Source organism: Canis lupus, chromosome 9 (assembly GCF_011100685.1).
Source record: "Canis lupus familiaris isolate Mischka breed German Shepherd chromosome 9, alternate assembly UU_Cfam_GSD_1.0, whole genome shotgun sequence".
Lineage (NCBI taxonomy): Eukaryota > Metazoa > Chordata > Mammalia > Carnivora > Canidae > Canis > Canis lupus.
In genome coordinates, this window is record NC_049230.1 from 25,079,603 (window position 1) to 25,084,708 (window position 5,106).

Consider the following 5,106-nt stretch of genomic DNA (forward strand, 5'->3'; position numbering starts at 1 on the left):
GGCTCAATTGGAAGAGCATGCAACTTGATCTCCGGATTGTGAGTTCAGCTCCACATTGGGCGTAGAGATAACTTTAAAAAATTAAATCTTTTTTTTTCTTTTTTAAAAATATATCTAATATAGGTATTATTACTTTAATCAGAAGTCTCGAACCCTCAGTTCGAGTTCTGATTTTTCCTTTTAGTTCAGAATTTATGACCTGGATGGGAACTCATCATCTCTTCCTGGCATTGAGCCCAGAACAAAAGGTTGGACCCTGTAGGGGAAGGACAGCTTCTAAGGGACACAGAACTTTGGGGAAGGGGAGAAAGATCTTCATGATCTCTTTATTTATTTGTTTTTAGAATTTCTTTATTTATTTGGCAGAGAGAGCACAAGTAGGGGGAGCAGCAAGCAAAGGGAGAGGGAGAAGCAAACTCCCCCCTGGGCAGGGAGCCCCATGTGAGCTTGATCCCGAGACCCTGGGATCATGGCCTGAGCCGAAGACAAAAGTTTCACCGACTGAGCCACCCAGGCACCCCATAATTTCTCTTTTTAGAGAGAGTTGAGGCATAGTAGTCACCTGCACTTTAAGGCACTTGCTGGCCTCTGTCCTTGGGGGAGGATACTTGCCTTGTTGCTGTGAGCAAGGTGCTACCAAACTTTGTTGCACCCAGAGATGGCTCAAAGCAGGCAGTCCAGTGCTGTGTGGGAGAGAGAGGCTTGGATCCAAATTCCTGTAGGAAGATGGCTTAGTTCTGTCATCCATCCCCAGAGGATATGGGAGAGGCTCCAGAAGGCATACTCTTGCCCTCTAGCCAAGCTGCCAGAAAAGCAGCCAGGTGTTGCCTTGAAAAAGTCAGTAAACACTGGGCTAAGTAATGCCAGCTTCTAACATTCTGCTGCTAGCCTCTCCCTGGCCCTTCCTCTTCCTTGGCTCAGAGGCTTCCTGGAGTTCCTTTGGGAGGTGGTGAGCTGGTCCTTTAAGCAGCTGCTATGCTCTACAGCCCTTCGGGCCTTGACTTGCAAATTCTTCGCACAGGCTTGGCTGAGCCCTTTGGAAAGAAAAATAAACATATGTGTTTGGGTGGCTCAGTCAGTTAGGCATCTCAGGTTGTGATCTCTGGGTCCTGAGATCCAGCCCAGCTCAGCAGGGAGCCCGCTTCTCTCTCTGCCCCTCCCTCCCTGCTCATGTTCTCTCTCTTTCAAGTAAATAAATAAAGTCTTTTTTTTTTTTTTTTTAAGGCATATCTGAGGAGGAGGAGGAGGAGCTGAAATTCTAGAGATCCATAGCCAGGGGAAGGGCAGCTGGTTACCATGGCCTCATTTCTGTTCTGTTCACCCTGTCTGCAGCACTCAAAGAATGGTCAGTTCCTCGAGATGCAAGATAGGTGCTCCATGTTTTCTGCCCTAGAGTATGTCACATGTAGTAGCTAGACAGGTAAGTAACCAAACCAGTAAAATAAAAAGTAGTATGTGCTACAATGAAGGTATGAATTACTCCAGAGGATGGAATAATTTTAAATGACTAATTAATAGTAGTAATAATAATAATAATAATAATAATACGCCTGGAGGTGCTAAGGTTTGGCAGAGAAAGTAGTATTTCAGCCTGCCTTGAAGATGAGTAAGAGTTAATAATTATTGAGAATTTACTTTGGCCAGGTATTGTGCACATTCATTATTACATTATCTCTCTCTTTTTTTTTTTTTTAATAAATTTCTTTCTTTATTTATGATAGTCACAGAGAGAGACACAGAGAGAGAGAGAGAGAGAGAGAGGCAGAGACACAGGAAGAGGGAGAAGCAGGCTCCCTGCACCGGGAGCCCGATGTGGGATTCGATCCCGGGTCTCCAGGATCGCGCCCTGGGCCAAAGGCAGGCGCCAAACCGATGCGCCATCCAGGGATCCCTCTCTTTTTTTTTTTTTAAAGATTCATTTATTTACCCTAAAGAGAGACAGTGTACATGGGCAAGGGAAGGAGCAGAGGGAGGGAGAGAATGCTCAAGCAGACTCCCTGCTGAGTGCCAAGCTCTACACAGGGCTCAGTCCGAGGACCCCAAGATCAGACCTGAGCTGGCTGCTTAACAAATTGAGCCACCCAGGTTCCCCACATTATCTCTTCTTTAAAACTACTATCATTTTACCAATATTACTGATGAGGAACAGAGCCTCAGAGTTCCAATAACTAGGACTCCTGCCTGTATAGTAGAGAGAAAGACTAGTCTAGTTAGAGAAAGTATGAGCAAAGGCCTGGAGGAGATATGGGCAAATGGGATGTCAATTATTTGGACAGTGCTTGCCACTCTACGAAACACTTGTGTTGTTGTCACAGGAGGATTAAGGTTTCTCTTAATCCTCAGAGAAACCCCAGAGATAAGAATTATCACCGTTCTATGGATAGAGAAATAAGCTCAAAGAGGATATTTGCAGAGTGGTACTGATCAAAAGCTGGAACCTCTTTCTCCTGGATCCAAGGTAACTGTTTTCTGTCCATTGAAAACAATAATCCAGTAGTAAGGAGAGGAACACACTGAGGAATCTTCTCCCCTCATGGGCCATCTTTGGGCCTCTGCAGTCTGGAGCCATAGAGGAGCCATGGAGTCATGTTTTCTTTGTGTGAGGTTATCAGTGAGCTTACTTTTGACCATCTTACTAAATAAATAATATCTAAACAAAGTTCCAGTATTCTTTAAAAATGAATGGGATCCCTGGGTGGCGCAGCGGTTTGGCGCCTGCCTTTGGCCCAGGGCGCGATCCTGGAGACCCGGGATCGAATCCCACATCGGGCTCCCTGCATGGAGCCTGCTTCTCCCTCTGTCTGTGTCTCTGCGCCTCTCTCTCTCTCTCTCTCTCTGTGACTATCATAAATAAATAAAAATTTAAAAAAATGAATAAAACCTAGTATTAATAGACAATAGATGCGTAGTACAATATTTAAAAAGTACGTGTACAGGGCAGCCCCGGTGGCGGAGCGGTTTAGCGCCGCCTGCAGCCACGGGGTGTGATCCTGGAGACCGTGGATCGAGTCCCACGTCAGGCTCTCTGCGTGGAGCCTGCTTCTCCCTCTGCCTTTGTCTCTGCGTCTCTGTGAATAAATAAATTATTTTTAAAAATTTTTTTAAAAAGGCACGTGTACATACACACACCCTTTGGCCCACCTTGTCAGCGATTGAACTATCCAGAGGAAACCACTGTTACCAGTTTTTTGTATATCCCTTCACAGATATTCTGTACCCTTACTATCATAGAATGGTAAAATGCTAAACCAACAGGGGCAGCTGGGTGGCTCAGTGGTTAAGCAGCTGCCTTTGGCTCAGGTAGTGATCCCTGAGTCCTGGAATGGAGTCCCACATTGGGCTCCTCTCAGGGAGCCTGCTCCCCCTCTGCCTATGTCTGCCTCTCTCTCATGAATAAATAAAACCCTAAAAAAAGAAAAAACAAAGAGAACACTTTACCAACAAAACATGAAATCTGTATAAAACATTGCGTTGAGTCATTTTGCTTCAAGTTAAGTACCTAAGCTGCACCAAGCCCTCTGCTGGATTCAGACAATACCTGCTCAAGAGCCCCCGAAGTGCATGTGTGTTGTGTGTGTGTGTGTTGTGGGATAGGGGTTGGAAGCAATAGGGAACAAAGGACCACATTTAATAAATCCAGTAAATGTGGGAGAGCTCCAAGCTGTGATACTATCACATAGTAGTTAGAACGTTTTCTCTGGAGTTAGATTTGGCTCACATCCCCGAATCTGTTGCTTGCTCTCAGTGTGACCCAGGATAAGTGATGGAACCTCTGTAAGCCTGTTTTTCCATCTGTCAGAATACACTAATAATAGTACTTACTTCCTAGGGTTGTTGGAAGGAATACATAAGACAAAGTATACAAAGTGCTTGGCACATGCTAAGCACTCAATAAATGTCAGCTGAAGAAACAAATTTTTAGCCTCAGCAAGTGTTGGTGATTACCCTTATTGGAAAAATCAGGAAGCAGTGAAAGCTGGACTTTTCTCCTAAAAAACAATTTTGATGGCAAAAAGTGTAATACCGAGTGAGGCTATTTGCTTGGCTCGGTAGGACTATTCATAAATGTATCCAAATGAGGATGAATATTCATACAATCTGCTGTCGAAGCATCAATGTTTGGTTACTGGGTGCTGCCCCAGACCTTACTGGGGTGTTCCTCTCAATTCTGAAACACATCTGGCCAAGAGTTTCCGGACATGATTATGAGCCTGTGTTTCTGCTAGGGAGAAAAAGGAAAAGTCTTTTTTAGAAGGCAGTTTTTCTTAGTCCATAGAAATCCCTGGAAAGCCCTTAAGGAATCCTCCCAGGATTTAAACTCACAGCCCCTTGATTCCTGTATATTCAAGGGCTTGTGGGAAGAAAAAAAGGCTGAGCTTGGAGTCAGGAGGCCTGATTTTCTTCCTTTTACCAAGCTTCTCGAGGTCTGTTTCATTATCCCTATGGCAACGCCTAGCAACAGAGCCTGGCATCTAGTAGCCCCTCCATAAATGTAAATCAACTCTGAAATGAGGTGGTTTTCCACTCGCAGGTTGGGATTCCTTCCCCTGGTCCTGCTGCAGGCAGGGGGCAATGGCAGTCTGCCCTCGGTGGGTGACGCTGCGGGGAGCGAGGATAAATTACGGAGGTTTCCAGAGAGGAAAGAGCCCTGAGCAAGTTGCCCCCTCTATTAAGAGCCTCCCCTAAGGAAGCTCGATCCCCCAATCCGGACCCACCGACGCGACTGGGGGGGGGGGTCTCTATGGCCCTTCCTTCCTCTCCTTGCCACACTGGAAAATAAAACGCTGCCGGGCGCTGAGCTCTCGGCCGCCCCGGGGCGTCCCGGCACGCTTCACAGGCTCCCCACCCCCCCACCACCCTCGCATCGCGGGGGCCCGCGCAGGCCCAGTTCCCACCCCCTCTCGCCCTGGAGGACCGTGGGTGGACGCTCTTGCAGAACGCCTCTCGCTGGTCGGGCGGGGGTGGGCGGAGCCAGCGCCGCCCGGGCTGTGGAAGCGGAGGGTGGGGACACTCTGGCCCGGCTCTCGGTGGTGCGGGAGCGGGAGGGAGCAGCGGCCGCTCTGGTCGGCGGACGTGCTGCCGAGCAGTCCCGGAAGCGAAGCAGCG